The 22,373-nt window shown below is 45.9% G+C and overlaps 1 pseudogene; it reads left to right on the top strand.

Annotated features, from left to right (window-relative positions):
- The first annotated feature begins 185 nt into the window (after window positions 1-185).
- Window positions 186-22,149, top strand: LOC115208217 (39S ribosomal protein L12, mitochondrial-like; annotated as a pseudogene).
- The last annotated feature ends 224 nt before the right edge of the window (window positions 22,150-22,373 follow it).

Below are 22,373 nucleotides of genomic sequence, written 5' to 3'. Positions count from 1 at the left end.
GGAGAGAGGAACGAGAGAAAGAGAGAGGAGAGAGAGGAGAGAGAGAAGAGAGAGAAGAGAGACGAGAGAGAGAGAGAGAGAGAGACAGAGAGAGAGAGAGAGAGAGAGAGAGAGAGAGAGAGAGAGAGAGAGAGAAAGACGCTACTTTGTTAATAAAGTTATTTAGTCGAACTACAACTCGTTTGTGGCGCAGTGCATTGTGGGTAAGTCAGCAACAGAGAGTGGAGGACGCCATGTGCTGCTGAGGGAGAAGGGCCAGGACTGACAGGCTACACTGTGAATTGGAAGTATCTATAGGAGATCCGGGGGCACAAATAATAAACATGTACTGCACAAGACATTGCATTCGGACCGCACTGCGAATCGCCGTAAAGACGCATCGGTAAGCGGGTGTCATAACCGGGGATCGTAGCTGCTTGTGTAAACTCTATAAGTGGGACACGGGAGCTAGATGGTTTGCTAACGATAAAAGCGTCAAGGGCAGAGAATTGCTATCTAATTTGCCCTGCATTAACCATTTCTGTGCCCCAAATAGTCTGAGTCACATAGAGCTGTTAACATAATAACCCTGGGCTCATTCATTTGCTTTGTGAACGGATTTTATGATCAGCCGGCTAGCTAGCCAACCGCAATAACACCAATTCCTCGTTTAACTAGGGAGGAACAATCTGGCAGCCAAATGGATTAATCTGTCACGGGGGATGTGTTGCAAAACCAGATAACTAACTTGTAATCTAGAGCGAGTAGGCTCAGTTAGCAGTAAATAACGGTTCCATGGACCTAACGCACCCTGTTCCTTCCTTATGAGATGTGCCAGTCAAGGTCATGTGTTTCTTGAATGGCTTTTGTGTTTAACTTTGACAAATGTTTGTCATATCCTGTACCTTGCTAGAGCTTCCCTCCTGGTTCTGATTGCTGATTTGTACAGGTTTCCACCATTGTATAATGATCTTGTCAACCTTACTGTGGCAGTTGTACAACTGATTCAGAGGGGTTGGGCTAAATGCGGAAGACACATTTTTTAAATATATATAACAAACAAAAAAAAGAATACTTTTTTAATTTTATTATTTTTATTGTGAACACAACAAATACAAAAAAAACCTGAAATATACAAACAAGAGTACAAAACCTAACAGACATATCAAGATTCATTTTCAATTTGTTAAATGCTTTTAAGGTGCGTATTGCTTTTTTGTTTTAACATTTACTGATCATTTCAAAATAATATTTAAATTCTATTTTAAATAATGTGAAAAGGGGTTTGTTATCTGCCCACTTCATTTTATGGATAAAGAATCTTCCATGAAAGATAAATCAGGATCCATATCATTTGGTTCAAAATAAAACATAATATCACAGTCTCAGATTAACATTAATAGTTGTTTCTTTTAAAATCAAATCTTCTAACTCAATCGAAAATCTTCTGACATAAGAACAGTCCCAAAATAAATGGTCAAGAGTCTCTGGGTCACAATCACAAAATACACATTTGTTATCAATAGCTAATTTAAATCTGTGTATAATAAAGGTCTTTACAGAGTAGATTCTATGAATGAGTTTGTATGATACTTTCTTTCACCTTATTAGATATACAATATTTACCAGATAACAACGAAACTTTGTTCCAGTTCACTTGTCCTCGGGCTGCAGTCCAGTACATTTTACCAGAGGGAATAGTAACATATTGACATAGTTTCCATATATACATGTTAATACATTTATAGTTTAAAATGCCAATTCCTTCTAATTGTATTGAGGCTACAAAATCCTCAACAGCTCTAACAACAATGTGATAGTCCTCAGGAGTGACTGTAACATTGTGTGTTCTCATAAATTCTAGATAATCATATAGTTGGCCATCATTGTTCACTAATTGTTTAACCCAAATAATGTTGCTGTCAAACCAGTTCTGGAAAAAACAAAGACTTGTGTTTGTATTTGATGTCTTTATTATTCCAGATTGTATACCTAATGAGGGGAAAAATGGTGTTTGTACATGAGGTTAGAAGTACTTGTTTATGAAAGTTTGCAAACTTAATAGGGATTTTACCCACATCAAAGTTGCATTTGAGTAAGAATTCTAGACCACCAATTTGTTGGAATATTAAATTAGGGATGATATTCCAGATGCAATCCTTATATCTTAAATAGTTTTGCATCCATTTAATTTTAAATATTACATTAGAGGTTTTAAAATCCAGAGCATTCAACCCTCCCTCACCTTGGGTGCTACATATTACCGCTTTTCTAAAATAATGTGGTTTATTCCTCCATATGAAGTTAAATCATTTTGTATCAACCATTTTAGTTACTGACAGAGGAACATCCAAGGCAAGGGAGGTATAAACTAATCTGGACAGGCCTTCAGATTTTGATAAAAGTCCAGATAAAGATCTCTTAATAACCAGGAGTTCAATCTCTTTCCAGTTTTCTCTACAATAGGAGAGAAATTGAAGTTGGCCTTTCTGATCTTTGCTAACTGTAATACCAAGATATGTGATCACATCTTTTACAGGGATATTACATACTGAGTTTAAGTCACATCTTTTCAACGCAAATAAATAGAGCTGTTAATATTATTGTGTAATTACATTTTGAAAATATTGACCAAAACCAAAAAAATCGAACAGTCTCTAAAATAAAATAATGTTCAACTGTATCAACTGTAAAAGTCTACAAATAAAATAAAGCTATCTTCCATAATGTGCTCATTGTAGTCTATCAAGTCCAATACTAGTGGAATATTATTACATATATATCTGCCCTTCATGAAACCAGACTGGGTATCGTCAATGATTTGGTCAAGACCTTTTCTAAGTCTTTCTGCAAAGATGGATGCAAGTATCTTTCCAACATTGTTCATTAATGTGATTGGTCTCCAATTTTCTAACATCATAGAATCTTTGTTTGGTTTGGGTTTTACAGAAGTTAGGCCCTGTGTCATAGAAACAGGCAGGACCCCTAAATCAATTGCCTCCTTAAGAACATTAAATATAAATTCAATAATATCCTCCTGAAAATAGTTAAGAGAATTCACTGATAATGCCATCGTTCCCTGGAGATTTGTTCTCTTTTAACTTGCTGACACATTTTTTTTTATTTCATTAATATAAATAATTTCATCACAAGACTTTTGGAAGTCTTCATCTATGAATTTTGCACAGTCTTTGACAGAGTCTAGAAAGGCAGATATGTCACTAGCAGGACAGGCATTACTGGTATAAAGGTTACCATATAATTCCGAAACATATTTTGAAATATCTTTGGGGGTTTCATGTTATTTGCCATCTATATTGAGTTTATGAATAAATGTAAATTCAGAAATCTTTCTTTCTAAATTGTAAAAGTATTTTTGTATTTTTTTTCACCTTCCTCCAACCATGTCCTTCTTGATCCCCTTTTTGCTCTCGTCAAACATTCAGTCCATTTCTCGTTGTAAAGAGAAGAACTGACCCTTTCATTCATCAACGTCCTCCATAGAGATCAGAGAAAATATTTCCTTAACAAGTTTATCTTCCCTCAATCTTTTAAGTTCAGCCATTTCTTGACCTCTGTTCATGGCTGTTTGTCTTATTTCATACTTCATTCATTCCCAATATTTCCCATGAGATTTAAATAGTTGGGCTTTCCTCCAATTGTCTTGTATAATATCGTTGTCTTGTATAATATCGTTGGCATCCATCTTGAAATGATCATCTTCCAACAGTCTGCTATTGAGTTTCCAATAACTCCGATTCGGTTTAACTTCAGATCCATTCATATTTAAAGATAAGAATATAACTTTATGATCAGTAAGAATTGATGGTTCAATTGATACCTTGACTACAGAATTATCTAATGAATTATAAATCAACCAGAATTATCTAATGAATTAGAAATCAACCAGAATTATCTAATGAATTAGAAATCAACCAGAATTATCTAATGAATTAGGAATCAAACAGAATTATCTAATGAATTAGAAATCAACCAGAATTATCTAATGAATTAGAAATCAACCAGAATTATCTAATGAATTAGGAATCAAACAGAATTATCTAATGAATTAGAAATCAAACAGAATTATCTAATGAATTAGAAATCAACCAGAAGTCAATTCTGGACTGTCTGGACATGTTCTTGTTACTCCAAGTGAAGTCCTTTTTATCAGGATATTTAGATCTCTAAATATCGACTAATCCAAGACCAAAACACAGGTTATTAAACTCAGGATTAACTATGCAGGATCTGTTAGGAGGGGGAAATCTGTCAATCATCACATTAGATACAGAATTAAAATCTCCACCTAAGATGATTTTGATATCCTGAAATAACTCTATTAATGTCTTCTTCAAATTCTTGAAATAATATCCTGTTGTTTTGTTGTTGGATGCATCAATATTCCCTAATAAAAACATTTCACTGTTAAAATGAACCAACGTCCAGATTGGTGAGTCTTACTACTGATGACCTCCCCTTTAAATGCACCTCTTAACTGCTACACCTGCAGAGTGGTGAGTCTTACTACTGATGACCTCCCCTTTAAATGCACCTCTTAAAACTGCTACACCTGCAGAGTGGTGAGTCTTACTACTGATGACCTCCCCTTTAAATGCACCTCTTAAAACTGCTACACCTGCAGAGTGGTGAGTCTTACTACTGATGACCTCCCCTTTAAATGCACCTCTTAAAACTGCTGCACCTGCAGAGTGGTGAGTCTTACTACTGATGACCTCCCCTTTAAATGCACCTCTTAACTGCTACACCTGCAGAGTGGTGAGTCTTACTACTGATGACCTCCCCTTTAAATGCACCTCTTAAAACTGCTACACCTGCAGAGTGGTGAGTCTTACTACTGATGACCTCCCCTTTAAATGCACCTCTTAAAACTGCTGCACCTGCAGAGTGGTGAGTCTTACTACTGATGACCTCCCCTTTAAATGCACCTCTTAACTGCTACACCTGCAGAGTGGTGAGTCTTACTACTGATGACCTCCCCTTTAAATGCACCTCTTAAAACTGCTACACCTGCAGAGTGGTGAGTCTTACTACTGATGACCTCCCCTTTAAATGCACCTCTTAAAACTGCTGCACCTGCAGAGTGGTGAGTCTTACTACTGATGACCTCCCCTTTAAATGCACCTCTTAAAACTGCTACACCTGCAGAGTGGTGAGTCTTACTACTGATGACCTCCCCTTTAAATGCACCTCTTAACTGCTACACCTGCAGAGTGGTGAGTCTTACTACTGATGACCTCCCCTTTAAATGCACCTCTTAAAACTGCTGCACCTGCAGAGTGGTGAGTCTTACTACTGATGACCTCCCCTTTAAATGCACCTCTTAAAACTGCTGCACCTGCAGAGTGGTGAGTCTTACTACTGATGACCTCCCCTTTAAATGCACCTCTTAACTGCTACACCTGCAGAGTGGTGAGTCTTACTACTGATGACCTCCCCTTTAAATGCACCTCTTAAAACTGCTGCACCTGCAGAGTGGTGAGTCTTACTACTGATGACCTCCCCTTTAAATGCACCTCTTAAAACTGCTGCACCTGCAGAGTGGTGAGTCTTACTACTGATGACCTCCCCTTTAAATGCACCTCTTAACTGCTACACCTGCAGAGTGGTGAGTCTTACTACTGATGACCTCCCCTTTAAATGCACCTCTTAAAACTGCTACACCTGCAGAGTGGTGAGTCTTACTACTGATGACCTCCCCTTTAAATACACCTCTTAAAACTGCTGCACCTGCAGAGTGGTGAGTCTTACTACTGATGACCTCCCCTTTAAATGCACCTCTTAACTGCTACACCTGCAGAGTGGTGAGTCTTACTACTGATGACCTCCCCTTTAAATGCACCTCTTAAAACTGCTACACCTGCAGAGTGGTGAGTCTTACTACTGATGACCTCCCCTTTAAATGCACCTCTTAACTGCTACACCTGCAGAGTGGTGAGTCTTACTACTGATGACCTCCCCTTTAAATGCACCTCTTAACTGCTACACCTGCAGAGTGGTGAGTCTTACTACTGATGACCTCCCCTTTAAATGCACCTCTTAAAACTGCTGCACCTGCAGAGTGGTGAGTCTTACTACTGATGACCTCCCCTTTAAATGCACCTCTTAAAACTGCTGCACCTGCAGAGTGGTGAGTCTTACTACTGATGACCTCCCCTTTAAATGCACCTCTTAAAACTCCTGCACCTGCAGAGTGGTGAGTCTTACTACTGATGACCTCCCCTTTAAATGCACCTCTTAAAACTGCTGCACCTGCAGAGTGGTGAGTCTTACTACTGATGACCTCCCCTTTAAATGCACCTCTTAAAACTGCTGCACCTGCAGAGTGGTGAGTCTTACTACTGATGACCTCCCCTTTAAATGCACCTCTTAAAACTGCTGCACCTGCAGAGTGGTGAGTCTTACTACTGATGACCTCCCCTTTAAATGCACCTCTTAAAACTGCTGCACCTGCAGAGTGGTTGTTGCCATACGATAACCAGACATCGTTGCCCCATTGGTTTTTCCAGAAAGCTTGATCGGAAGAACAAGCATGAGTCTCTTGTAAAAAGTAAAAGTCTGCATTAAACCATTTGCGATACAGGAAAATAGCCTTACGAGTAAATGACCCCTGACATGAATTGAACAAAGAGATAAAGACATAAACTTCAACCAACAACCTTGTTATGCTAATATAAGCTTTTCCTGAGGATATATAACTCAAAATGATTTCCATCCCATTATTAACCTTTCAAAAAATAAATAATAATATTGTTACTCCCACAAAGGGGAGAGATTGTGTAGACTTTACACTAAGCAGTTATTCACCTATAGTTAGTGTTTAGTTTACCAGTTCTCAGGTCAGCCTTTTCTCATTCAAGTGTTTGTACATTTTTTTATAATAAAAGGCTGTTTTTCACCTGGTAATCCGTTTTTTGGCCTGACAGTTCTGTCCGAGTTAGACTCTGGATCTCACTCAAATGTTCTGATTTGGCCGCATTTCTTTCCCATCGATGATCACTCTGGCACCGATAAAAAAAATGCAGTTTTCCCTGCCTTTCGAGCGGCAGCCACCATCGGCTACAGTTTCTCTCTTGTCACTTTGTCTGCTGAGGTCAGATCTTCCGTGAACCTCAATTTTTGTTTGAGGAATTCACAATTCTTCGCTCGCCTCCAAAGAAGATCCCGTGTAGATCTGTTGGTGAACCGGATGATGGTTGTCCTCGGTCTCTTGTCTTGATCCTTAAGTCTTCCCAAACGACGGACGATGTCTACATTTTCCTGAAGTTTGGCTTTTGATTCGGGAACGACAGCTCCACAGATGGCAACAACTCTGCATTTGATGTCGTCACCCGCCTGTTCTGGAATTCCATGGAGCCTCAGGTTCCACCTGCGCTGGTATCTCTCCGCCTCATTCACCTTTTGCTCGAGTTCAGAAACCTTCTTTTCATTTTCCTGGCAGATAACTTCCACTTTCTTCATGTCACTTTTGAGGGTTTTCACTTCTCCAAAGATAAAGTCAACAGATTTTTTTAATGGCCTCAATTTTCACCGTATTCTCCCTAACCATGACCTCCAAGCCATTTGCCCTTTCATCTATCGTTGCTGTCAAAAGCATTACAATACTGTTTTGCATCTCAAGAAGTGACATAACCTCTTGGCCTCTCATGTTTTCCCCCTGGGGCTTGACTGGAGTGTCGGGGTCGTAAGGTAAAGGCCTGTGTTGGGGAATGGAGGGGTGCAAGATGTGAGCATTGTTGTCCGTGCTCACCGCATTTTCATCACCCATTGCAGTATTTCCCCCCACAGTTACATTCTGAAGAGGAGGACCCAAAATCATACCATCTTTTGTGGTTAATTGTCCATCTGACTATCTCTCCATTTCTTTCCTTTTGGTTCTGGTCGTGGCAGTTTCCATGTACGTTCGACAAGCTAGTTTTTGAGCTAGCTAGCTTATCAGGCTATGTAGTGTTGTCGAAGACTTCGTTTTAGAGGTGAATAACTTGCAGAAAGTAATCAATTACTTTGGTAAATAATTAAACCATATTCATACAGAGTTTTATGACCGTAGAAATAATCCAATGGTCATAATTGGGTAAGGAAATCCAATAATTCCTTCAGCTACCAAAACAAATGATCTGCACTGACCGCCATCTTGCGCGCCATCCGCGGAATACACATTTTGGTTGAACGCATTCAGTTGTGCAACTGACTAGGTATTCCCTTTCCCAACTGAACCAGGTGGGAAATTAGGATGAAGAATAGCAGCTAACCAGCTACTGCTAGATTACTAGCTGGTGGTGGATTGGAAGAATCTTTGAGAGATCTATGACAACATTGAATCAGTCATCCCCTAGGCCTAGAGGTTTTTCAAGATGGGCTCAAAAGGCCCCTAAAGCAACATCCAGGAGCCTAAATCGAATTAACCTCTCTGGGCCAGTGGGACGCTTGCGTCCCACCTACTCAACAGCCAGTGGAATCCCGTGGCGCGATATTCAAATACCTTAGAAATGCTATTACTTCAATTTCTCAAACATATGACTATTTTACACCATTTTAATTAGTGCATAGTTGTAAATTAATTTGCACCAAAACTGGCAATTTAAACCATTAGAAACCAAACTATCTTAGGTGGAAGGGTTGCCTGCTCTATAGAGGAAACACTGGTGTCGTGTCTTTGGCTATGCCGGATTAAGTGATATGACATGCTAACCTATAAAATTATTTCTCTGTAATTAATATTACCTGATTAAGCTAATCATGTAAATGTAATTAACTAGAAAGTCGGGGCACCACAGAAGAACGTTTATAGAGCCGTTATCTTCTGAATAAACTCTTAAAATACTTAGTAATATTTTACATCGATAGCAGTCAATATTAACCCGTATATTATTTTCAGTCTCATCATGAAAGTTGTAAATTCTTGGTTATCTGCACGAACCCAGTCTTTACTAAAATCATCCATACATCAATTGTCTTAAAATCATTTATTTACTACACTAAGTAATTAACAGAAAACATACAAACAGTAATTATCGTCACAAAGGATTGGTAGAGGAATGGGCCCTACTGGCTAACAAGCATGGCTGGTCTGTTAGACAATGGGTCATAAAACGGTAAGCTGAGAAGTTACACAGAGTTCATTAATATTAACAATTGACAATTGAAGGCTCACTCATTCGGGAACAATTGCAATCAATATATATTTACGCTCATGTGTCGTCGGGATTCTTGTTGGAGAGTTTTGTTCTGATGGAGAGTTTGTCAGCGTTCTCTCTCTCTCGGTTAGAATGGATCTGTCAGAGCGACATTCATTAATGTCGTCATAGAATGGATGTGGTTGGTCTTCGCGTTCGATGATATAATTTACTTAGCTGCAGACTAATAATTAATATCAAAGACTTGTTCTTATTCTGTCGGTATCAATAGTCTAAAAGTTAACCACGTGGTATGGTTCACTTTCAGTAGAGTACTTGGATGGTCAAACCTATTGGCCAACTCGCAATGGAGTGGAGGCCTGGTCTGAAGAAATGTAAATCAGGGGGTGTTTTATAGTGCCCAGAGAACAGGCTTGTCAAATGACGCCTGGTCCTGTATGTGTCCCTGGGGGCGTGCCTATGACTGAGCTAGACTTGGTTACAGAAATATAATTCTATCACATTAACATCAGTACATAGCATCTCAATGTATTACAAATAGCTTTATCCTTATTAATACATTTTATACAACCATTATGATGCAAGTCCCATAGCTGAGGCTATTATATAAACAGTATTATGGTAATATGGCTACATTGTCTCTTCTGAGTATCACAAAATTGTACCAAGCGGACCAGTTCGTAGCTGGAGTCTTCATCAATCTTCCATATCTTCTCCAGAACACACCTGTCGCTCGGTTCTCCAATTCTATGACTTGGAAGAATTTCCTTTGTCTCTCTATGAAACATGTTGTAGATTCTCCTCTTGGAATTTTTACAACCCTGGGTTGGGGGGAAGGTAGGTTGGGTGATGGTACAAAGGGGAGGGGGTCAACTGTCCTTCCTGTACCCAAAGAGGCCAACGTCATGACACTGGATTGAATGTAGAGGTCGACCGATTATGATTTTTCACCGCCGATGCCGATTATTGGAGGACCAAAAAAAAGCAGATACCGATTTAATCGGCTGATTTTCATATTTATATTTGTAAAAATGACAATTACAACAATACTGAATGAACACTTTTATTTTAACTTAATACATAAATAAAATTAATTTAGTCTCAAATAAATAATGAAACATGTTCAATTTGGTTTAAATAATGCAAAACAAAGTGTTGGAGAAGAAAGTAAAAGTGCAATATGTGCCATGTAAGAAAGCTAACGTTTAAGTTCCTTGCTCAGAACATGGGAACATATGAAAGCTGGTGGTTCCTATTTCTCTCTCTACCATTTGTATTTCATATACCTATGACTATTGGATGTTCTTATAGGCACTATAGTATTGCCAGCCTAATCTCGGGAGTTGATAGGCTTGAAGTCATAAACAGCACAATGCTTGAAGCCCAGCAAAGAGCTGCTGGCAAACACAGGAAAGTGCTGTTTGAATGAATGCTTACGAGCCTGCTGCTACCTACCACCGCTCAGTCACACTGCTCTATCAAATATCAAATCATAGACTTAATTATAATATAATAAATACACAGAAATACAGTCCTTAGGGCATTAATTTGGTCAAATCCGGAAACTCATTTAGAAAACAAAACGTTTATTCTTTCAGTGAAATACGGAACCGTTCCGTATTTTATCTCTCTGCTTGCACAGAACGCAAGAGAAGTGACACAATTTCCCTAGTTAAAAGAAATTCATTTTAGGAGGCAATATTAACTAAATATGCAGGTTTAAAAATATATATTTGTGTATTGATTTTCAGAAAGGCATTGATGTTTATGGTTAGGTACATTGGTGCAACGGCAGCGCTTTTTTCGTGAATGCGCTTGTTAAATCACCTGTTTGGTGAAGTAGGCTGTGATTCAATGATAAATTAACAGGCACCGCATCGATTATATGCAACGCAGGACAAGCTAGATAAACTAGTAATATCATCAACCATGTGTAGTTAACTAGTGATTATGTTAAGATTGATTGTTTTTTATAAGATACGCTTAATGCTAGCTAGCAACTTACCTTGGCTCCATGCTGCACTCGCGTAACAGGTGGTCAGCCTGCCACGCAGTCTCCTCGTGGAGTGCAATGTAATCGGCCATAGTCGGCGTCCAAAAATGCCGATTACAGATTGTTATGAAACCTTGAAATCGGCTCTAATTAATCGGCCGTTCCGATTAATCGGCCGTTCCGATTAATCGGCCGACCTCTAACTGAATGATACATAAGTCTCTGCTCCCGAGTGGCGCAGTGGTCCAAGAGGCGTCACTGCGGTATCTGGTTCGAATCCAGGCTGCATCACATCCGGCTGTGATTGGGTGTCCCATAGGACGACGCACAATTGGCCCAGCGTCATCCGGGTTTGGAAATAACAATTTGTTCTTAACTGACCTGCCTAGTTAAATAAAGGTTAAATAAAAAAATATATTAACTGTATGATTTGTTTCCACAGGCAGGAGCTCCAGACACCAACGCTATATGCCCTCCGAACTCTCGGGACCAGCCCAGCTAGCCTTTCTGATGTCATCGCCGCCCCCCCTCTGGATGGAGCCCCCAAACAGTACCCCCCCCAAAATCACCCAACTGGTACACGACATCACCAGTCTCACCTTGTTAGAGGTGTCAGACCTCAATGAGCTACTCAAGGTATGGAACTGGAACATGTAGACTGTGTAGATTAACATAAGGCGACATGTACATTTGAGTCATTTAGCAGACGCTCGTATCCAGTGCCATAAATTATAGCACATTGTCCTATATATAACACATACCTACCTGTGGTTCAGTTGGTAGAGCATGGTGTGTGCAACGCCAGCATGGTGTGTGCAACGCCAGGGTTGTGGGTTCGATTCCCACGGGGGGCCAGTACAAAAAACAAAAAAAATGCATGAAATGAAATGAATGCATTCACTACTGTAAGTCGCTCTGGATAAGAGTGTCTGCTAAATGACTAAAATGTAAAATGTAGTACATAGCCATAACACAGTATATAGCCATAGCACATTGGCCTATATATAACACATAGTACACAGCCTGGAATATAGCTGTGTACTACACTCTAACCACTAGACTACCTGCCGCCCCTACACTCTAACCACTAGACTACCTGCCGCCCCTACACTCTAACCACTAGACTACCTGCCGCCCCTACACTCTAACCACTAGACTACCTGCCGTCCCTACACTCTAACCACTAGACTACCTGCCGCCCCTACACTCTAACCACTAGACTACCTGCCGCCCCTACACTCTAACCACTAGGCTACCTGCCTCCCCTACACTCTAACCACTAGACTACCTGCCTCCCCTACACTCTAACCACTAGGCTACCTGCCTCCCCTACACTCTAACCACTAGACTACCTGCCTCCCCTACACTCTAACCACTAGGCTACCTGCCGCCCCTACACTCTAACCACTAGACTACCTGCCGCCCCTACACTCTAACCACTAGACTACCTGCCACCCCTACACTCTAACCACTAGACTACCTGCCGCCCCTACACTCTAACCACTAGACTACCTGCCGCCCCTACACTCTAACCACTAGACTACCTGCCGCCCCTACACTCTAACCACTAGACTACCTGCCGCCCCTACACTCTAACCACTAGACTACCTGCCGCCCCTACACTCTAACCACCAGGCTACCTGCCTCCCCTACACTCTAACCACTAGGCTACCTGCCGCCCCTACACTCTAACCACTAGGCTACCTGCCGCCCCTACACTCTAACCACTAGACTACCTGCCGTCCCTACACTCTAACCACTAGACTACCTGCCGCCCCTACACTCTAACCACTAGGCTACCTGCCCTACACTCTAACCACTAGACTACCTGCCTCCCCTACACTCTAACCACTAGACTACCTGCCGCCCCTACACTCTAACCACTAGACTACCTGCCGCCCCTACACTCTAACCACTAGACTACCTGCCGCCCCTACACTCTAACCACTAGACTACCTGCCGCCCCTACACTCTAACCACTAGACTACCTGCCGCCCCTACACTCTAACCACTAGACTACCTGCCGCCCCTACACTCTAACCACTAGACTACCTGCCACCCCTACACTCTAACCACTAGACTACCTGCCGCCCCTACACTCTAACCACTAGACTACCTGCCTCCCCTACACTCTAACCACTAGACTACCTGCCGCCCCTACACTCTAACCACTAGACTACCTGCCGCCCCTACACTCTAACCACTAGACTACCTGCCGCCCCTACACTCTAACCACTAGACTACCTGCCGTCCCTACACTCTAACCACTAGACTACCTGCCGCCCCTACACTCTAACCACTAGACTACCTGCCTCCCCTACACTCTAACCACTAGACTACCTGCCTCCCCTACACTCTAACCACTAGACTACCTGCCGCCCCTACACTCTAACCACTAGGCTACCTGCCGCCCCTACACTCTAACCACTAGACTACCTGCCGCCCCTACACTCTAACCACTAGACTACCTGCCTCCCCTACACTCTAACCACTAGACTACCTGCCTCCCCTACACTCTAACCACTAGGCTACCTGCCGCCCCTACACTCTAACCACTAGACTACCTGCCGCCCCTACACTCTAACCACTAGACTACCTGCCACCCCTACACTCTAACCACTAGACTACCTGCCGCCCCTACACTCTAACCACTAGACTACCTGCCACCCCTACACTCTAACCACTAGACTACCTGCCACCCCTACACTCTAACCACTAGACTACCTGCCGCCCCTACACTCTAACCACTAGACTACCTGCCGCCCCTACACTCTAACCACTAGACTACCTGCCGCCCCTACACTCTAACCACCAGGCTACCTGCCTCCCCTACACTCTAACCACTAGGCTACCTGCCGCCCCTACACTCTAACCACTAGGCTACCTGCCGCCCCTACACTCTAACCACTAGACTACCTGCCGTCCCTACACTCTAACCACTAGACTACCTGCCGCCCCTACACTCTAACCACTAGGCTACCTGCCTCCCCTACACTCTAACCACTAGACTACCTGCCGCCCCTACACTCTAACCACTAGACTACCTGCCGCCCCTACACTCTAACCACTAGACTACCTGCCTCCCCTACACTCTAACCACTAGACTACCTGCCCCTACACTCTAACCACTAGACTACCTGCCTCCCCTCTAACCACTAGACTACCTGCCTCCCCTACACTCTAACCACTAGGCTAGCTGCCGCCCCTACACTCTAACCACTAGGCTACCTGCCACCCCTACACTCTAACCACTAGGCTACCTGCCTCCCCTACACTCTAACCACTAGACTACCTGCCTCCCCTACACTCTAACCACTAGGCTACCTGCCACCCCTACACTCTAACCACTAGGCTACCTGCCTCCCCTACACTCTAACCACTAGGCTACCTGCCTCCCCTACACTCTAACCACTAGACTACCTGCCTCCCCTACACTCTAACCACTAGACTACCTGCCGCCCCTACACTCTAACCACTAGACTACCTGCCGCCCCTACACTCTAACCACTAGGCTACCTGCCTCCCCTACACTCTAACCACTAGACTACCTGCCGCCCCTACACTCTAACCACTAGGCTACCTGCCGCCCCTACACTCTAACCACTAGACTACCTGCCGCCCCTACACTCTAACCACTAGGCTACCTGCCGTCCCTACACTCTAACCACTAGACTACCTGCCTCCCCTACACTCTAACCACTAGGCTACCTGCCTCCCCTACACTCTAACCACTAGACTACCTGCCTCCCCTACACTCTAACCACTAGACTACCTGCCGCCCCTACACTCTAACCACTAGACTACCTGCCTCCCCTACACTCTAACCACTAGGCTAGCTGCCGCCCCTACACTCTAACCACTAGGCTAGCTGCCTCCCCTACACTCTAACCACTAGACTACCTGCCTCCCCTACACTCTAACCACTAGACTACCTGCCTCCCCTACACTCTAACCACTAGGCTAGCTGCCGCCCCTACACTCTAACCACTAGGCTACCTGCCGCCCCTACGCTCTAACCACTAGGCTACCTGCCGTCCCTACACTCTAACCACTAGACTACCTGCCGCCCCTACACTCTAACCACTAGACTACCTGCCGCCCCTACACTCTAACCACTAGACTACCTGCCGCCCCTACACTCTAACCACTAGGCTACCTGCCGTCCCTACACTCTAACCACTAGACTACCTGCCGCCCCTACACTCTAACCACTAGACTACCTGCCCCTACACTCTAACCACTAGGCTACCTGCCTCCCCTACACTCTAACCACTAGACTACCTGCCTCCCCTACACTCTAACCACTAGACTACCTGCCTCCCCTACACTCTAACCACTAGACTACCTGCCTCCCCTACACTCTAACCACTAGACTACCTGCCTCCCCTACACTCTAACCACTAGGCTAGCTGCCTCCCCTACACTCTAACCACTAGACTACCTGCCGCCCCTACACTCTAACCACTAGGCTACCTGCCTCCCCTACACTCTAACCACTAGACTACCTGCCTCCCCTACACTCTAACCACTAGGCTACCTGCCTCCCCTACACTCTAACCACTAGACTACCTGCCACCCCTACACTCTAACCACTAGACTACCTGCCTCCCCTACACTCTAACCACTAGGCTACCTGCCTCCCCTACACTCTAACCACTAGACTACCTGCCTCCCCTACACTCTAACCACTAGGCTACCTGCCGCCCCTACACTCTAACCACTAGACTACCTGCCGCCCCTACACTCTAACCACTAGGCTACCTGCCTCCCCTACACTCTAACCACTAGACTACCTCCCACCCCTACACTCTAACCACTAGACTACCTGCCTCCCCTACACTCTAACCACTAGACTACCTGCCGCCCCTACACTCTAACCACTAGACTACCTGCCTCCCCTACACTCTAACCACTAGACTACCTGCCACCCCTACACTCTAACCACTAGACTACCTGCCGCCCCTACACTCTAACCACTAGACTACCTGCCTCCCCTACACTCTAACAACTAGACTACCTGCCGCCCCTACACTCTAACCACTAGGCTAGCTGCCGCCCCTACACTCTAACCACTAGGCTACCTGCCTCCCCTACACTCTAACCACTAGACTACCTGCCGCCCCTACACTCTAACCGCTAGACTACCTGCCTCCCCTACACTCTAACCACTAGGCTACCTGCCTCCCCTACACTCTAACCACTAGGCTACCTGCCGCCCCTACACTCTAACCACTAGACTACCTGCCTCCCCTACACTCTAACCACTAGACTACCTGCCTCTCCTACACTCTAACCACTAGACTACCTGCCGCCCCTACACTCTAACCACTAGACTACCTGCCGCCCCTACACTCTAACCACTAGACTACCTGCCGCCCCTACACTCTAACCACTAGACTACCTGCCGCCCCTACACTCTAACCACTAGACTACCTGCCTCCCCTACACTCTAACCACTAGACTACCTGCCTCCCCTACACTCTAACCACTAGGCTAGCTGCCGCCCCTACACTCTAACCACTAGGCTACCTGCCTCCCCTACACTCTAACTACCTGCCGCCCCTACACTCTAACCACTAGACTACCTGCCGCCCCTACACTCTAACCACTAGACTACCTGCCGCCCCTACACTCTAACCACTAGACTACCTGCCACCCCTACACTCTAACCACTAGGCTACCTGCCGCCCCTACACTCTAACCACTAGACTACCTGCCGCCCCTACACTCTAACCACTAGACTACCTGCCACCCCTCTAACCACTAGACTACCTGCCTCCCCTACACTCTAACCACTAGGCTACCTGCCTCCCCTACACTCTAACCACTAGACTACCTGCCTCCCCTACACTCTAACCACTAGACTACCTGCCTCCCCTACACTCTAACCACTAGACTACCTGCCTCCCCTACACTCTAACCACTAGGCTACCTGCCTCCCCTACACTCTAACCACTAGGCTACCTGCCTCCCCTACACTCTAACCACTAGACTACCTGCCACCCCTACACTCTAACCACTAGACTACCTGCCTCCCCTACACTCTAACCACTAGGCTACCTGCCTCCCCTACACTCTAACCACTAGACTACCTGCCTCCCCTACACTCTAACCACTAGGCTACCTGCCGCCCCTACACTCTAACCACTAGACTACCTGCCGCCCCTACACTCTAACCACTAGGCTACCTGCCTCCCCTACACTCTAACCACTAGACTACCTCCCACCCCTACACTCTAACCACTAGACTACCTGCCTCCCCTACACTCTAACCACTAGACTACCTGCCGCCCCTACACTCTAACCACTAGACTACCTGCCTCCCCTACACTCTAACCACTAGACTACCTGCCACCCCTACACTCTAACCACTAGACTACCTGCCGCCCCTACACTCTAACCACTAGACTACCTGCCTCCCCTACACTCTAACAACTAGACTACCTGCCGCCCCTACACTCTAACCACTAGGCTAGCTGCCCGCCCCTACACTCTAACCACTAGGCTACCTGCCTCCCCTACACTCTAACCACTAGACTACCTGCCGCCCCTACACTCTAACCGCTAGACTACCTGCCTCCCCTACACTCTAACCACTAGGCTACCTGCCTCCCCTACACTCTAACCACTAGGCTACCTGCCGCCCCTACACTCTAACCACTAGACTACCTGCCTCCCCTACACTCTAACCACTAGACTACCTGCCTCTCCTACACTCTAACCACTAGACTACCTGCCGCCCCTACACTCTAACCACTAGACTACCTGCCGCCCCTACACTCTAACCACTAGACTACCTGCCGCCCCTACACTCTAACCACTAGACTACCTGCCGCCCCTACACTCTAACCACTAGACTACCTGCCTCCCCTACACTCTAACCACTAGACTACCTGCCTCCCCTACACTCTAACCACTAGGCTAGCTGCCGCCCCTACACTCTAACCACTAGGCTACCTGCCTCCCCTACACTCTAACTACCTGCCGCCCCTACACTCTAACCACTAGACTACCTGCCGCCCCTACACTCTAACCACTAGACTACCTGCCGCCCCTACACTCTAACCACTAGACTACCTGCCACCCCTACACTCTAACCACTAGGCTACCTGCCGCCCCTACACTCTAACCACTAGACTACCTGCCGCCCCTACACTCTAACCACTAGACTACCTGCCACCCCTCTAACCACTAGACTACCTGCCTCCCCTACACTCTAACCACTAGGCTACCTGCCTCCCCTACACTCTAACCACTAGACTACCTGCCTCCCCTACACTCTAACCACTAGACTACCTGCCTCCCCTACACTCTAACCACTAGACTACCTGCCTCCCCTACACTCTAACCACTAGGCTACCTGCCTCCCCTACACTCTAACCACTAGACTACCTGCCGCCCCTACACTCTAACCACTAGACTACCTGCCTCCCCTACACTCTAACCACTAGGCTAGCTGCCGCCCCTACACTCTAACCACTAGACTACCTGCCTCCCCTACTCTAACCACTAGACTACCTGCCGCCCCTACACTCTAACCACTAGACTACCTGCCTCCCCTACACTCTAACCACTAGGCTACCTGCCGCCCCTACACTCTAACCACTAGACTACCTGCCGCCCCTACACTCTAACCACTAGACTACCTGCCGCCCCTACACTCTAACCACTAGGCTAGCTGCCGCCCCTACACTCTAACCACTAGACTACCTGCCGCCCCTACACTCTAACCACTAGACTACCTGCCGCCCCTACACTCTAACCACTAGACTACCTGCCGCCCCTACTCTAACCACTAGGCTACCTGCCTCCCCTACACTCTAACCACTAGACTACCTGCCTCCCCTACACTCTAACCACTAGGCTACCTGCCTCCCCTACACTCTAACCACTAGGCTACCTGCCGCCCCTACACTCTAACCACTAGACTACCTGCCACCCCTACACTCTAACCACTAGACTACCTGCCTCCCCTACACTCTAACCACTAGGCTACCTGCCTCCCCTACACTCTAACCACTAGACTACCTGCCTCCCCTACACTCTAACCACTAGTCTACCTGCCTCCCCTACACTCTAACCACTAGTCTACCTGCCTCCCCTACACTGCTGCTACTGTTTATTTTCTGTCTCTTTGTTCCTAGTTATATGTACTGGTAACCTGGTAACCCGTGTATAAAGCCATGTTATCATTATTGTGTATTTATTATTACTTGTTTTGATTTTCTATTATTTCTCTGTTTTCTTTCTCTCTGTATTGTTGGGAAGGTCTAAGTCAGCATTTCACTGTTGGTCGACACCTGTTGTTAATGAAGCATGTGATGAATAACATTTGACCTGCTCAATGACTTCTCAATAAAGTATGTTTCATTTTTGTCCCAGAAAACCCTGAATATCCAGGATGTTGGGATGATGCCAATGGGAGCCATGACTGCAGCAGCAGCACCTGCAGCTCTGGTAAGACGCGATGCCCCGTGGTGACCCCTTACACGATGCCCCGTGGTGACCCCTTACACGATGCCCCGTGGTGACCCCTTACACGATGCCCCGTGGTGACCCCTTACACGATGCCCCGTGGTGACCCCTTACACGATGCCCCGTGGTGACCCCTTACACGATGCCCCGTGGTGACCCCTTACACGATGCCCCGTGGTGACCCCTTACACGATGCCCCGTGGTGACCCCTTACACGATGCCCCGTGGTGACCCCTTACACGATGCCCCGTGGTGACCCCTTACACGATGCCCCGTGGTGACCCCTTACACGATGCCCCGTGGTGACCCCTTACACGATGCCCCGTGGTGACCCCTTACACGATGCCCCGTGGTGACCCCTTACATACATGAAGGGACGTCGCGTGCGCCATCCGTATGGTTAGTGAGAAAGTCCATGTTGCAAATGTACCCTCCCTTACTAGACGTCCGACCACGTCCGATAAATCCGCGGACGGCGTCGGGCCGCTTACGGGGGCCGGATCTTCCAGGAAGTCATCGAACGGAGTCTCTCGGACCTTTGGTTTCCGTTTACACGATGCCCCGTGGTGACCCCTTACACGATGCCCTGTGGTGACCCCTTACACGATGCCCCGTGGTGACCCCTTACACGATGCCCCGTGGTGACCCCTTACACGATGCCCCGTGGCTACCCCTTAAACGATGCCCCGTGGTGACCCCTTACGCGATGCCCCGTGGTGACCCCTTACACGATGCCCCGTGGTTACCCCTTACCCCACCCTACATGACTTGATCTAGGAGGTACCTCTGCAGAGCTCATTGGCCTTCTATCTATCTATCTTCTATAAATGCTTTAACCTCATTTAGTTTCAATGCCCAATGTAAGCTTCTTTACTGCAATGCAATCGTTCTGCTTGACTGAACACACAAACATGCCATGGCGTGTCCTCGGGGCATACATAGAGCATGTTCTGACCTTGCATTGTATTCATTCTGCTCCTATAGGCAGTGGAAGAGGACATGGCACCGGTCAAGAAAGAGAAGACACACTTCACAGTAAAACTGACAGAACTGAAGGCAGCAGAGAAAGTGAAACTCATTAAAGAAGTGAAGAACTGCATCCAAGGCTTGAACCTGGTGCAGGTCAGATGCTCTTCCTGTTTTTCTCCGTGTGATGTCACAGCCAGACCATGATTCTTTACTTCTTTCCTGTCTCTGTAATCATTTGTCCGTTTCATCTCTGACCACACCTGCTCCGGTGTCCACGCTTAAAGGACACACAGTGAAATCACTCTGAGACATAGGATAGCTTTGGGTTGGAGGCCTTTCACTCGATGGTGCTGCTCTCTTTATGTATGTACTCTGTTCTCTGTATAATCCTCCTTCTGTTTCTTACTCTGAAAGACATACGGTCATGTCCGTCTAGGAGGTTGCTTTGTGTTAATGTAACTATAGATCCTCTACCAGGCTAAGAAGTTGGTTGCTTTGTGTTAATGTAACTGTAGATCACTGATCTCCTCTGTCCTCTACCAGGCTAAGAAGTTGGTTGCTTTGTGTTAATGTTACTATAGATCACTGATCTCCTCTGTCCTCTACCAGGCTAAGAAGTTGGTTGCTTTGTGTTAATGTTACTATAGATCACTGATCTCCTCTGTCCTCTACCAGGCTAAGAAGTTGGTTGCTTTGTGTTAATGTAACTATAGATCACTGATCTCCTCTGTCCTCTACCAGGCCAAGAAGTTGGTTGCTTTGTGTTAATGTTACTGTAGATCACTGATCTCCTCTGTCCTCTACCAGGCTAAGAAGTTGGTTGAGTCCCTCCCCCAGGAGATCAGAGCCAATGTGTCCAAAGAGGAGGCGGAGACGCTGAAGACAGCCCTGGAGACAGCAGGAGGCACTGTGGTGCTGGAGTAGAACGTCCCTCCTCTCTCCATCCCTGCCTCCAGCTGACTGACCACACCCATCCACCGTCTGGCTGCGGTTACTCCCGTCTTCTGACTATCTTTCTGTTTTCTACAGCAGTAAAACAACAAAGGAACCAGTACCTTGGAAAGTTAAATATTGCCTTTTGACAACGTTGCTGTACCTGCTACCGACGGGGCGGGGCGGGGCGAGGCAGGGCGGGGCAGGGCGGGGCGGGGGAAACTAACTCAGACTGAACTCCTCAGGCTCAGAGCCTGAACACACCCGCCCGCCGCCCGGCCGCTCCTAAATTTACTCTCCCATTTGTCTTGTTTGTTCATCTGTCTGGCTGGCTCTGTCCCAATTCTCCATCCTTCTCCCGAAGTGGGCACTTCTCTTGCGTTCCTTCTCGCATTGATTTAACAGTGGTGGAAACTCAAACTCCCTCAAGCCAATGTCTATATCAGCCCGATGTTTAAAAGTCCATGACTGGGAATATGAGGGTACAGGAGAAGGGTTGATAATGGGCACTTTTGCCCATCTATCAGACTGGTACTTTTGCCCATCTATCAGACTGGTACTTTTGCCCATCTATCAGTCTGGCACTTTTGCCCATCTATCAGACTGGCACTTTTGCCCATCTATCAGACTGGCACTTTTGCCCATCTATCAGACTGGCACTTTTGCCCATCTATCAGACTGGCACTTTTGCCCATCTATCAGACTGGTACTTTTGCCCATCTATCAGTCTGGTACTTTTGCACATCTATCAGACTGGTACTTTTGCCCATCTATCAGACTGGCACTTTTGCCCATCTATCAGACTGGTACTTTTGCCCATCTATCAGACTGGTACTTTTGCCCATCTATCAGACTGGTACTTTTGC

Source organism: Salmo trutta, chromosome 1, assembly GCF_901001165.1.
Source record: "Salmo trutta chromosome 1, fSalTru1.1, whole genome shotgun sequence".
NCBI lineage: Eukaryota > Metazoa > Chordata > Actinopteri > Salmoniformes > Salmonidae > Salmo > Salmo trutta.
The sequence above is the reverse complement of the archived record's forward strand: the minus strand, read 5'-3'. Positions and strand labels throughout refer to the sequence as shown.